We start from the raw sequence: 15398 nt of genomic DNA, 5'->3' as shown, positions 1-15398 counted from the left end.
GAAGGAAGGAAGGAAGGAAGGAAGGAAGGAAGGAAGGAAGGAAGGAAGGAAAGAGAAAGAAAGAAAGAAAGAAAGAAAGAAAGAAAGAAAGAAAGAAAGAAAGAAAGAAAGAAAGAAAGAAAGAAAGCCCCAACGTTGAACAAGATGAGAAGTAGCCCAGGAATGAAGAAGAGAGTCAGAGGAATCATAAGTCTTGGGATGTCCGTGTACATTATTTAAGCTATGTTGTCTGGTTTTTCTTCTCTTACTTCCCTATGCCTCCCTCCCCCATTTAATTGTAAAAAAAAAAAAAAAAAAAAACCAAGCTTATGCCTAAAACCCTCATTCTGGAACCATTTAACCTCTATGCCCAGTGCTATCTACCTTTAGGAGAGAAACTCAGAAATTAAGATTTTTTCCCCAAATATCATAATAGAAAAAATTCATGATTTATTTTGGGAATGTCCTCCACCTATGGAAATCACAGTTGGCGGGGGGGAAGCAAGAGCAAGCATTTATTAAGCCTGCCACATATGAGGAACTGAGCTAAGCATTTGAAGATATTATCCTATTGGATCTCACAACAACCCAGTGAGATAGATGCTAAATACTTAGCTATGGCTTAATAGAAAAGTCCTAAGGAGTTGTCTGAAGCACCCAGGTCTTACAGAGAAAGCCCTACACCAAGAAATCACAACTCTGAATTTTCAAAACTATGCTGGATTTTCTCCTAAAAACTGTAGGTGAATTTGAATTCAAAATAGCAACTGAGTGATATAGAATGGATAGAGTACTGGACCTGGATACAGGAAGACTAATCTTTCTGAGTTCAAATCAAAGTGCCTTAGGCACTTATTTAGCGCTATGACCCTATGCAAATCATTTAACCCTGTTTGCCTCAGTTTCCTCACCGGTAAAATGAGATGGAGAAGGAAATGGCAAGCTACTTCAGTATCTTTGCCAAGAAAACCCCAAATGGGTTCATATAGAGTCAGACAACTGAAAAATGACTGAACAACACATCTGAATTCAAAGTGCAATATTTCTTCTATTCAATGATTGAGTCAAACCATTTCTGGGTAGGAAAATTCAGTTTGTACTAAATATGCCCTTGGTTGCTCTCCTCACTCCTCTTCATTTCTCTTAGAGTTACATTAACCATCTGGGTTTAAGGAAATGAAAGAGTAACTAAGAATAATAAATATTGGCATGCTAAATTGTCAGTATGTACATAGTGCATATATTATTACTGTGGACATTATTCATTCTGCTGAACTGCTGATATCCTCCCTCTAACACTATAAGCAGTAATAGCAATATTAAATAAAGAGATTTGTGACTCAGCAAATTTTAATGTTAGAAACAATTTAAAATTTTGGTCCAACTTTTTAACATTGTGTTCGTGTTACTCAGACTGTCTTTCTTCCTTAGCCTTTCCATTGAACTAAACCTTCCCCAGAAGGCCATAGATTTTCTCACACTAGTCTGCAGAGCAGCCAGTTCTTTATGCATTTTTAATGATTTGAGATGGGATGGAAGAGGACTAGAAGAAGCAACAGTGACTAACTACTTCTGGAAATATGAACTGCTTACTGCTGTCATGAGGGTTCCCTTGGTAGAAAGTCAGGAACTTATTTATGCTATAGTAGGTAAGTCCTAGAAGAGCATGGTTTACTACAGACTCTGAGGCAATTAGCAGCTAAGGAACTTGTCCAAACCCAGGTCAGACTTCAAGGCCATCACCATCTTCAGTGCTGCTGCAGCCTTATCAGCCTGAGTTTACTCCTCCCACCTCCATACATGGATACTCCTATGGTTGTATATTTCAGTTACAGAGACTAACCAATCATATGAAATATAGATATCATTATAATGGAAAAGGAAAAAAAGTACTAAAAGCACTAGTATGATATTAGATTGTTTGCTAAATAAGAAAAAATAAAAAATAATGCCAACTTGTATCTTCCTCACCCATTCCCCCAAATACTATAAATGAAAATCAAATTCAAATATACTACATTTCAGAATTTTAGAACTGGTAGGGAACTTAGAGATCCCTAGCCCAATTTCATCATTTTATAGAGAAGGAAAAAGAAAGAAGGTAAATGACTTGACTAAGATCATACCAACTCTTTCTTTCTTTCTGCATATTATATGATTTGCACCAAAGTTAGAATCTCTTAAGTTAAATTTTGAGATGAGAAAATACAAATACAAACTGTGTCAAAAGGAAACCTTGCTTCATGAAAACAGAGAAGCCCAGTAATTTACAAAGTAATTTAGCTGTAGTTATTTGTTTTACAGAATATTTCATTTTACAGAATGGTTACTTATGATTCCTTTCAGTAGTAATTTCTAGTGTATTTAAAATATTCAAATGTATAGTTCAACTTTCCAGAAGAAACACATCTCTCTATTATGGAAAGTAAAGTATGCCTATACTTCCACTCTCTGTACTATTTATGTATTTCAGTTAGATTGACAGTCTCAAAAAATTTTTCAAAGTTGGGTTTTTTTTGCTATCATTGTTTTAAGACTCATGAGAGTCAATGTGGCAAAGTAGATCAAAGGCCAGCCTGGAACCCAGAAAGAATTCAATTCTAGTCTCACCTCTGATAGGTTCTAGTTGTATGACCCTGGGCAAGTCATTTAACACACTATGCTCTTGGCAACTTTTATAAGATTACACAAATTGCTGAGACACCACCAACCATGATTTGAAGACTGATTTCCTCTCTTGGGAACTCAGCATATTAGCATATTCACAAGTCTTGTCTCCATCCATCTGAGGATTATACTCACTTTACACAGAAAACATAAATTCTATTGAGATAGATAATAGAAAAGCCTTTGCCATTCACTAGCTTGCTCACAATTCTCTTGCATTATTATTTACTCCTTAATTCAACAAGCATTTATTAAAGTCCAACATGACATTCAAGTCAAAAGAAAAAATTTTAAAACCCTGAAGAATATAATTTAGGTTCCCTTTTTGGATGTGACCCAGTGTTGGCCCCTCTTCTCAATGAGCCTCATTAAGTGTGTGACTTACCCACCACTTACACAATGAGGTGAGACTCAGAGGTGTGAAGGACTGAGGAGAATATAATGACTCACAGCTGTTACTAGCACCTTGGGCCTCCACGATAAAGGGTCCTACTCAGTGCCATCCAATAAGAGTTCACAATCCTTATACATTTCCTCCTATTCAAAACTTTATAAATATGATGTAAAGAAAATTATAGAATTTAATATAATTGAATTTACTTGCTTAGAAAAGGTTTTGCAAAGGAAGTGTACTCCTTTTCAAGCAGTCATCATCAAGGAGTATTTATTAAATGCTCACTATGAGCATTTAGCACACTGTGCTAAATGCTGGGGATAAGAAAGAAAGACAAAAACTTGCAATCTATTCTCAAAGGGAGTTACTTTCAATCAACAAATATTTACTGAGTGCCTTCTAGGTATAGTGCATTTTGCTAGGCAATAGAGATATAAAAATGAAAAATGGCATATCTCTGCCCCAAAAGCTTACTAAGGATCAGCCAAGTTCACAAATAACCATAATCCAAGTTAAAATATGATAAGTACAAAGGAAAACTCCAATAGAAAGACCCAAAGATTTGGTGGGGGGAGCTATCATTTCTAGCTGATTTTGTAAAGATGGCCCCATCCTGCAAAGGCCTTAAAATAAGGTCAGATTTCCAATTGTCAGTAATATGAAGGGAGTTTGTTGGAGGAATGGTCGATGATGTGCACAAATGCACAAAGAAAAGAGGGCAAGACAAGAGTGGGGGAAAGCTAGAAAGCTAGGTTGAAACCAGATTATGAAGGGCTGTAAAGAGAAGGATAAGGCATTTGTATTTTAACCTAATGGCAACAGTGATCCACTGACAGATTTTGAGTAGGGGGATGATGTAGTCAGGCTTTTACATCGGAGAATTGCTATGTTCATGATCTGAGAAATAGATTGACTAGGTGGGAAATTGTACGTAGGGAATTAAGAAGCTTTTTGCAATATATTGTCCTGGTGAGAAGGAAGGCAGGTCTAAGTAGCCAGTCGGGGGAGAGAGTTTAGCCATTAACACTTGGTTTTAGTAATAGGATTTTTTTTTAACCCTTGTACTTCGGTGTATTGTCTCATAGGTGGAAGATTGGTAATGGTGGGCAATGGGGGTCAAGTGACTTGCCCAGGGTCACACAGCTGGGAAGTGGCTGAGGCCGGGTTTGAACCTAGGACCTCCTGTCTCTAGGCCTGACTCTCACTCCACTGAGCTACCCAGCTGCCCCTAGTAATAGGTTTAATAATATTTATTTTAATCATGTAAATTAACCGATATTCATTGAGTCATTTTTTAAAGTTTTATAAATATGCCTGAATATATTAATCCCAAAAATTAATAGCAAAAGAAAATCAAATACCTATTACTAATAGTCAAAGTTATTTTGAAATATCCATCTTATGTTTTGCTTGTTGACATTGATCATTTAATTTTTTTAAGTGATTCCCATAATTTTCTCTCTTTCTTTTGGACTGTACCTGAGATTTCACAGTTATTGGGAATTCCTGCTTTGGAAAATGACAATGAAGGGTAAAAATTCTGTTTTGCACGATTACACATGTATTATCTATATCAAATTGCTTGTCTTCTCAAGGATGATGAAGGGAGGGAGAGAATTTGGAACTCAATTTTTAAAATTGTTTTTATATGTAATTGGGGAAAAATAAGATCTTTTTTAAAATTAAAAGAAAATAAGGAAAGGTAACTCATGTGCAACTGATAGGTTTAGAGAATTGCAGGGTTTGCTGAGAGTTTAAAGGACTGAAGATTAGCTGTGGTCACACAATTAGTATGTGTCACAGGCAGTGCTAGAGCTCGGACATTCTTGACTCTAAAGTCAGCTCTCTATCCACTACTCCATGTTGTCTCTCTTTACATCACTCCTGCAATGACATTAAAATTAGTTGACAGAGTGAAATGCAAAAAATATTCCAGAATATTTTTATTTCTAAAATATTTATTTTTTATTCATAAAATTTTTTCATAAAATTTTTATTCATACAAATATCCCTAGGTAGCTTTGTTTCAATGATAATATCCTTTGAGTGGTGCTGATTGGAGATGTTTGTTAACTAAGTTATGGAAAAAAGGTCCATTTTGTATACTGTCATCTGTATACAGTGAAATACCCAGAATACAAGGACTTTCGATCTCCGAGATGCAATTCCCAAGTCCTTTTATAGTGTCTTTGACAGCAGAAATCATTACTATTTCATGTCTGCCAGAAACTAAATAGCTGATGCTGAAGATAGCATAAAAGCCACAAAACATATTTTCATGAACACTAGCTTTTTTTCTTTTCTTTTTTTCAAGTAATCACTATTTCTTAATTAATCTGTTTTCCCACTATTCTCCCCCCCCATAAAGCAAATTTTTAAAAAATGATAACAAAACAAAAAAAAAACAAATCCCTCTACACATATCTACACATAGTCTGGCAAAACACACTAGCCATAATAAAAAAGTATGTCTTTTTCCAAATTTTAAGTTATCACCTGCTACAGAATAGCATTCTTCATTTTCATTCTTTTGGAATTAGGATTTCTTTTTGTGATTAAACTATGATTGAGGGTATGAACACAAAGCTGACAGATGATATCATTTTGGACATGTAAAATGTTACCTACAAATGCGCCCAATTCCCCAATGCCTCAGTTTCTCCATAAGCTAAAATCATGCTATCTTTTTTTAATGGTTTAAAAAAAAGGTGCAAAGAAATTCTATTAAAAGCAATGGGAATGCTTTCAGTCTGAGAATCAGGGCTGTTACAGAAAAGACACAGGCATCATCACATTTTCATTTTAAAAGTCAAATGCATCTTTAAGCAGTAGATTTTCATTATTTGTTATTCAAACAAGTCATTACCCAGGAGTGTAGGATTGTAATTTTACATAGATGTTTTTCAGTGAACTGTAGGTGTCGCCAAAATGGAACCATCTGTGAGAACCTTCTCCTATGCAGCAGGTTTAAAGATTGCAGTGAATCTGGCACAGGCCAAAGACTGCAGGCAAAGCCAGGCCCAGAGTGTGTTGTTCTAAACTAGAGGGTGCTCACAAATGGCCCTGGGAGAGATTTAACAAGTCTGTGCTAATCACACTCATACATGGGAATATCTGGATTGAAAACAGGCAGGTTTACTTTTGGGCCTACGAGTATCTCAATTAGCTTTTTTCTTGAGGATGGTGGATTTAAGGGTCTTTTTTAAATTTTCTGATTCATAATCTATACGCACTGTAAATATATCAGCTAACAATTCTATTATCAGATGATGGGGGTTGGCACATGTGTATGACAGAGAAAAAGAAACACAGAATATCTGTACATACATGAATTTTAACATCATTTCTGAAAGTGTTAAAATTGTTTTGCAGACTCAAATCCTAAGCCATCACATATAATTCAAACCTGAAATATTTATCCTTTTCACAGAAAGTGATATTCTTCTATATTCATGTTTGGATAGATATATGTTTTTTTCCAAATAGATGTTAATTATTTTATAGCTTAGATGTTTTTAGAAAGCTTTTGTTGGAGGCACTGAAGAGGGAGCTGACTTTAAAATCAGAAAAACCTGTATTGAAGTCTTTGCCTCTGACATATATTGGCCATATGACCCTGGGCAAGTCACTTAACCTCTTAATACTCCGGCAAATCTCTAAGATTCTATGTTGCAGAAAAGGTGCCAAGCTGAATTGGTAAAGGGAATTTCATCACCTAGGGATTTCTGATACCAATGAAATTGTAAATTCAGTCCCTATCCTTTAATAAATCCTCAGATTTAATTTTTAACTTCCACTGTCATATGTAACATAACACTTATGATTAGGAAGAGAAATCTAATTTTCCTTCCACAGATGACACAGAATCACAGTGGGGGTCAACCTAAAGAATTGCCCTAGACAGTCTTTCTGATCTAAAGGCAGGAAGGCACTGACCATAATAGAAAAAAATAGTTGTCTATTCTCTTCCTTGATTTATTTAGATCATGCTACCACTTGGTGACTAGGCAGCTGGTTTGGACAGCTGGTCATTTCCCTAGAGAAAAGGTCATATTGAGCACTGTTCTCAAGGAACTGGTTATGGGACCAGCACTACTTAATTTTCCTAATGATTTGAACTGGGGAAAGAGCATTTACCCTAAACTTGCTGATGACACTTGGGTGGGGGTGATGAATGTACAGGACAATACGAATCAAATTTTAAATGACAGGGAAAAGTGGGAAGTCATAAATTTGTCAGTAAAGAAAAATGCATGGTCTCTCACTTAGGGGGAAAAGTACTGTATAAATCCAAAGCAAAGAAGTACTAGCTGTTCATGTATTAAAAACAAAAGAATATGCAGTGATAGAAAAGCATTAGTTAAGCATGAGTCATCCATAAAGTTTTGTGGGAGAGTAAAAACTAGATAACATTTGATGTAAATTCAGATCTCAGAATACAAAACAAACATATTTTTCCTTGTAATACATGTTACTATATGAATGAGAAAACAAGTGATTTTTAAAAATTTAAATCATGTTAAGTGTTTCTAATATGCCGGTACTGGAGATGTAACTACAGAAAGCAAGACAGGCCCTGATCTCAAGTTGCAAATCTCAAGGAATCTAATAAGAGAATGCAACCAATAGAGTGGGGAAGGCAAAGTGGGGTATTTTGGTCAGAGAAATCACCAGGTTGGAAAGTGGAGTCATAGTACCATTGACTGATTTGTCTATTCTAGGAATAAAGTGTAGTTTCCAGAAAAAATAAATTAAAAAGTGGTGATGGAGGTATGTCCACAGCGGCATGGCACAAAACCATCCCGGGAAAAGCAGTGTGCTGGGGAATCTGGGTCAGGCACACCATTCCAAAGCCTGGGGAATCAAAGTAGAGCTGAAGTGCTAGGTAGGAGGCAGGAGCACTAGTAAAGAAACATGGTATCTAGTCTCTATTCCACAATTTATTTATGGCCCTCAGAAGAGTATAATAATATAATAGTAATCCAATAATTAAATATTTTTGGGTGATTAACTTTATAGCATATATAGACAAATTTCTAGGCAAAGTTAATCACTCAAAATATTTAATTGATGGATTGAGACTGTAATAACATACTCTTTTGGGGACCTTCAGAAGGATGCAATCTAGAAACAAGATATGTTAAACCAGAAGAACAAAAAATGATTAAAGTAGTTTTTTGGGGATCTAACCCAAAAGCTTCATTTACAGAATAAGGAGATTGGACAAGAATCAGAGGTTCTTAACTTTTTTTAGGGTTCCGGACCTTTTTGGTAGACTAGGGAAGTCTAAGAACTTCTTAGAATAATGTTGCTAAATGCATAAGATAAAACTCAGTAGATTACAAAGGAAACCACCTATACCAAAATGCAATAATCAAAATATTTTGAAAAAAAAGTTAACAGCCTTCATGCAAAGAATCCCTAGTAGAAGCGCCCTGAGATCTCATAGGCTACCATAGTCAGGAAGACACGGCAGTTGATTTATGGGGCAGGACGGCAGCATCTATTGCCAATGGTCTTCATAAGGGCCCCACCATCTTTTCATACTCTGAGGTCTTGCTGTTTGGACTAGAGATCACGTGCTAAATGACTTAACTGTCCAATCTGAATTCCCACCCTGGGACCTCACTGTCCTCACTGGTGAATGCTTCACATGGCCCAATATATCAGACCAGACTAACTCCAGCCTTGGAGCTTTATGCTCCAGACATCTCCTCAAGACCCTGCCACTTTGTAGGCATTCTCAGTCCCGAATTTTCCTTCCCTCCCCTCCCCTCCATCTCTCAAACCATAATCAAATCAATCATTGTTCCTGGAAAAGACATGTCAGGAAATCCTGATTGTTTCCATTCAGCATCCCTATGACTTTGCAAAACAAAATAACCTTTTCTAGTCACCATTTCCCTGTATGTACTTTGTCTCCCATTAAAAGGTAAGCTTCTGGACAACAGCAAAGATTCTCTTTGGTATTTGGATTTGCATATCCAGAATTAGCTACATAGTAAGTGCTTAATAAATGTTTTTGCATTCATTCATTCAAATACAGCTAGGTCCTCCCTAATGCTAATAACGAATCCTATGAAGTAGTCAGATTATTCAAATTTGAACTGCAGATTGCCATTGGACTGGAACCAATGACTATTTGACATAATTGTAACTTTGAATAGTGTATAGCTGAATCCACCAATTCTTGGGATTTATTAGTTGCACTAATTTGTAAATTCACTTTACCTGTATATAAGAACAGAAAAAGGGCTGGGATCTGGGCTTCTGTGTTTTGGAAAGAAGGACAACAAGGTAAGACCTCCTTGCAGGAAAGCAATGCATCTCTGTAGGACCTGGTTACCTGAGTCATGAGTGCCTTCACATTATGTGCTTGCATTTTTTATTTCTCTGTGTTATATGCTGGCTTACTAAAGTCAATGTTAAGTTTCGGGGTAAGCATTTAACCTCAGAAATAGCAATTGCTACCAATCAGGGCTTGATTTATTGTTTTATTGATTGTCTAGACTTAAGAAAGTGTTAATAATGCAAATTGAACTTAAAAGTGTGTGTGCACACATTCTCCCCTTCCCCCCATTGAGCCTGATTGTTAAAGATTTACCAGCAAGCTTCTGTATTGCTTTATAAATAAATTGCTTGACCTCAGTAGTAGTGCGGAAGAAGGCTCAGGGAATGAAGTCATCACTAGAATGGGGGCCCAGTACCTGTAAGTTAAGGATGATGACGATAATGATTTATGTAGTATTTTAAGGTTTACAAAGAACATTACATCCATTATCTCATTCAAGTCCCACAATATGTGTTTATGGGAAGAGTATTTCATATGGAGTTGCATGTGGAAAGGTCAGCAACAGCCATCTGATAACATTTTCTAATCCTTTTCCTTTCCTCTTTAGCACTCCTGTCTTGACTCCCTGTTGTGGGATCCTAACAATCAGTACTCACAAAATCCTGGCACCTTGCTGCTGAATAATGTGAACATACAAAAACACAATTGGGAAAAAGGAAGAAGAGAAATACAAGGCTAAGTGGATGCATTGCTAATTTTAAACTATAATTATGTTTGAGACCCATGGATGAAGAGTGAAAAGTGACTGTACAGAGTTTACTTAAAAAGCCTTGTTCATTTAAAATTTAATAAACTGGGCTTAAGTCATACTAGAACAATCTATAACAATCTGGTAGGTCAAGTTGTTATTTTATTGCTTTAAACCAAAGGGCTTTGCAAGACACATGGAACAAAAAGTACCTATGTTACAATCTTGGACCATAAGCGAGTTCTTCAATATATCAATGAATCCATGATCTCATATACATAGGCAATCACTTCCTCCAACAGTGCAGAAAACAATTCATTCACCCATTCTCTCATTGTGTGTGCTCCTTTTCTATGTCTTTCCATAAATTTTCCATAGAAGATACCTCTTTACTTTATGGTGTAAGATAATCCTCTGGCTCAGGAGTTTATTTCCCTTTTTTTGGTTTTATCAACCATTTGACAGCCTGATGAAACCTATGGACTCCTCATCAAAATGTTTTTAAATGCATAAAATAAAATATATTGAATTACAAAGGACACCAGTTATATTGAAATACAGGTATCAAGTCATTGTGTTTTAAAGTTCATGGTCCCCAGATTAAGAATGTTTCCACTAAATCTTTTTAATGGTTAGCAGATAGCAGAGCATTTGCCTTTGAGCTACCCATTTACTAGCCCCCTTTCTCACTTTTTCCATCTCACTTTTTTTTCTGATCATATATTTCCTGGATGACATCTTTTATTCCCTTCATCGCATGCAAACCATCACTGGGAATATATTATAGACTACTTGAACTCACCACATTTCTTCATAGAATCATAGAAGTTCAGAGTTATAAGAGACTTTGGAGACTATGTAAACCCAACTTAAAACTTAAAAAGAATCAGTACTGTGGCATGCCTAATGAAAGGTCATCTGGCCTTTCCTTGAAGACATCCAATGAGATGATAAGACACTACTTCCTGAGGCAACCCATTCCTCTTCTAGATACCTCTAATTTATTAGGAAGGTTGTTTTTTTGTCTGTAGGGATTTTTCTTATGTAAGACCCAAATTTGCCTCTTTGGAATATCCCTGACTTCCTCCCCACCCCACCCCACTCCAATGCTCCTATTTCTTTTCTCTCTGGGATCAAACCTAACAAGTCTAATTTTCCCCCATGCAATAGCTTTTCAAATATTCAAAGACAACTCTCATGCCTCCACTAATGATCTTAAAGTCTATCATCCTTGCTGAGCTCTTCTGGATTCTCCAACTTGTTAATAACTTTCTTAAGATGGAGCACTCACAACTGGGCCAGTGCTCAAGAAATGGTCTGATTAGGGCAGAATATATTAGGACTATTACCTCTATAATTTTGGTCATTATGTCCCTCTTAATGTATATTAAGATGCCATTAGTTTTACTAATTTCCATGTCACTCTTTTAGTTCATAGTGAGCTTTCAGTTCACTAAAACTCACAGGCCTTTTTTTTAAGGCAAATTACTAATAACATTCTTTATACATTATTTTTAAAAAGTTGATTTTTTTAGCACAAATGTAAGAGTCCATTTATTCCTATAACATTTCCTCTCATATTTGGCTCAATATTTTAGGCTATTAAGATCTTTTTAGATCCTTAACATATCATTGAATGTATAAAGTACCCATCACAGTTTTGTGTCACTTACAAATTTGATAAACTTTCCATCTCAGACCATTCTTCTGGAAGTCTTCTATTAAGCTGATACTGAAACACTAATAACTATACTTTGGGTCCAATTATTCCACAATTCACCTAATTATACCAACACCTATTTCATATCTTCTCGTATTTATACAAGAATATCATAAAAGACTATGGCAAATACTTTGCCAAAATCCAAGTAAACCATATCTACAGTATTCCTATCATCTATTAATCCCATAAACCCATCAAAAGAAAAAAGAAATAAAGTTAGCCTGCTATGACTTCTTATTGAGGATACTAGATGTTTGCAAACCATTCATTCAATAATATATTCTATCTCTTTTCTTTTTTGGAAATTAGAACATTTGCCCTTTTCTAACCTTATAGTATTTCTCCCACCCTCTATGAACTTTCTAAGATCACTAGCCTTGGCTCAACAATCACATCCACTGATTCTTTTAGTACTGGAAGATGTTTACCTGATTCTAATTAATTCAACTTGCCAAGGACAGAGATGCTCCCTTATTAGTTCTCTGATCAGCTTGAGTATTAAATGTCTATTAGTCATTTTTGTTCAGTTCTTTCAAGTCCAAATATTATTCTTTTTGGCAGAGAAAACCGAAGCAAAAGTAACATTGAATATCTCTGTATTTCCCCATGTTATCTGTCATCATGTTACATCAATTTCTTTCCTGTGGTGTGATACCTAAAACAAAACGGGAAGCCAGAGATGGCCTAACACAGGGTGGAATACAGCAAGAATATTGAGATATGTCTATAAACCAGTCAGTCTTGTGGCTCCTTATATTACTTACCTTAAGAAAGGAACTGTTTATACTCCTGCCTTCCCTTGAAGAAAGGTGGGCAAATATGAGCAAATAGTCCCTTAGGGAGAATAGTAAAAAGATTAAATGGGGAATGATAGAGATATCAGTAAAAGAAAGAAAAGAGCATGAATAAAACATTTTAAAATCCACAGGATAAAACAAAAGGAAGTTCAGAAGATACAAAAAAAGTAGTCTTGTTAACTACTTTGTTAAATTTTAATATAATCCTAAAAAACCTCAAATGGAATGTAATCTGACTCCTGACTTAGTTGAGTGGGGGGAGGGTCACCCCATGATTTGTATTGCCTACAGAACATAATTCTCAATTGGTGGAGCCAGACAGAACCTTTTGTGACTGGGTGACAAGAAAGTAGTTGTGAGTCCTTTGGAAAAGAAAGATATTTTTCACATCTGCTTTGAGAGAGGACATATGTGGTTCTATACTTTCTTCCAAATGTAACCCAAAGTGGAGAGAGAGAGAGAGAGAGAGAGAGAGAGAGAGAGAGAGAGAGAGAGAGAGAAGACTTTGGAAAAAAGCAGTCATGTAGGGGAATGCTACATATCCTTGATTTACAACTTGGTTCTGTAGAAACTTTGGGGAATTTTCCTGTGGGTGAGATCAGGCTCTCTCAGTTGAATAAGCCCTCATCTCATTCCCATTTAAAGAGCCCATTCAGCAAGGGACATAAATAAGCAATTTTCAGATAAAGAAATCAAAACTATCAATCAGGGCATGAAAAAGTATTCTAAATTTTTTATAATCAAAGAAATGCAAATCAAAATAACTCTGAGGTACCACATCACACCAAGTAGATTGGTTAATATGACAGCAAAGGAAAGTAATAAACATTGGAGAGAATGTGGCAAAATTGGGACATTAATGCATTGCTGGTAGAATTGTGAATTGATCCAACCATTCTGGAAGGCAATATGAAACTATGCCCAAAGGGCTTTAAAAGACCACCTACCCTTTGATCCAGCCATACTACACTGTTGGGTTTATACCCCAAAGGGATAATAAGGAAAAAGACTTGTACAAAAATATTTATAGCCTTGCTCTTTGTGGTGGCAAAAAATTGGAAAATGAGGGGATGCCCTTGGATTGGGGAATGGTGGAACAAATTTTGGTATCTGTTTGTCATGGAATATGTAATAAGGGGGTAAGGTGGCTGATAACAGGGGAGCTGGTGGTATAAGTGAGTCACCTGGGCCAGGGAACCTACAACTACTGTAACTGGTGAGTTGAGACTGCCAGGGATGTGTAGCCTGAGCTGTGATGCCCAGTCAGTCTCCTTGCTGTCTATAGGCTCCTTTAAGGTGGAGGGTGAGGAGCCCCTCCCTGCTGGTGTGAAAGTAGTACTCAACAGGAAGTGAAGCTCACACACTTCCTAAAAAAATGGATGCTTGGCCAGTACTTCCTTTGGAGTCAAGTGGTTGCTATTCTCCCCTCTCCTCAGCCCCTTAGCCCAGGATGATCTTATAATTAACTACAGGAGCTCACAGTTTCAGGCTAAGGGTTTACTTAAACACAGGAAGGAAAACTGAAGAGCTATTGCTAAGATTGACTGGCCAATGTTGGCAATGGACCTAGAAGATAAGATCAGACTGAGGGAACCAGCCTTCAGCCAGAGATAGTTTGTTACTGCCCTGATGTTGTGTGGTTCACCAGTTAGCCAGATATAGTTGATGAATTGGTATAGGGGTGTCCCTGTTGCTAGGCTGACCTAATCTAATTTCTTGCCCATGTTCCACCTCCCTCAATCCCTCCCAGGTCCCCAAGGGAAGTCAAGGGGTAGCTGGGTGTCTGGGTGAGGTCAAGGAAATCAGAACCCCCAGGATGGTTCAGCAGGAGTATTTATAGTCCCAGCTCAAACTGTCAGGTCTTTGGGACTGGCACCTTCTGGGCCAAAGTTCCATTCTCCTAACTGCCAGGATTGCCTAGGGTAATTTGCAAATGTAAGAGATCTTGCATAAATCCTGCATTACAAATACTATTGTGCTCAAAGGAATAATGAACTTGAGGAATTCCATGAGAACTGGAACAATCTCCAGGAACTGATGCAGAGTGAAAGGAGCAGAACCAGGAGAACATTGTACACAGAGATTGATACCCTGTGACACAATTGAACATAATGGACTTCTCTATTAGCAGCAATGCAATGATCCAGGACAATTCTGAGGGACTTGTGAGAAAGAACGCTATTCACATCCAGAGAAATAACTGTGAGAGTAGAAACATAGATGAAAAACAACTGCTTGATCACATGGTTCAATGGGGAAATGATTGGGGATGTAGACTCTAAATCAGTGATTCCCAAAGTGGGTGACACTGCCCCCTGGTGGGTGTTGCAGTGATTCAGGGGAGGTGGTGATGGCCACAGGTGCATTTGGGGACGGTGAATAACTGTAAAGGGGCGGTGATAGTATGTGACAGGGGGCACTAAGTAATATTTTTTTCTGGAAAGGGGGCAGTAGGCCAAAAAAGTTTGGGAACCACTGCTCTAAATGATCACCCTAGTACAAATATCAATAATATGGAAAGAGGTCTTGATCAATGGCACAAGTAAAACCAGTTGAATTACTCATTGGCTATGGGAGGAGAGCAGGAAAAGAACATGAGTCATGTAACCATGGAAAAATATCATGAAATAAATAAATAAATGGATGAATGAATAAGCAAATAAATAAATAAATGAGCTTTAAAAAAGTAAAGAGCCCATTCATTCTTGCATATTTTTGGCATATTCTAATCTGCAGAACTCTGATTTCTGTATGCTATCTGCTTGGAAAATGGGGTTATTTGTTTTTATTATCTGTAT

Source organism: Gracilinanus agilis, chromosome 4, assembly GCF_016433145.1.
Source record: "Gracilinanus agilis isolate LMUSP501 chromosome 4, AgileGrace, whole genome shotgun sequence".
Taxonomy (NCBI): domain Eukaryota; kingdom Metazoa; phylum Chordata; class Mammalia; order Didelphimorphia; family Didelphidae; genus Gracilinanus; species Gracilinanus agilis.
The sequence above is the reverse complement of the archived record's forward strand: the minus strand, read 5'-3'. Positions refer to the sequence as shown.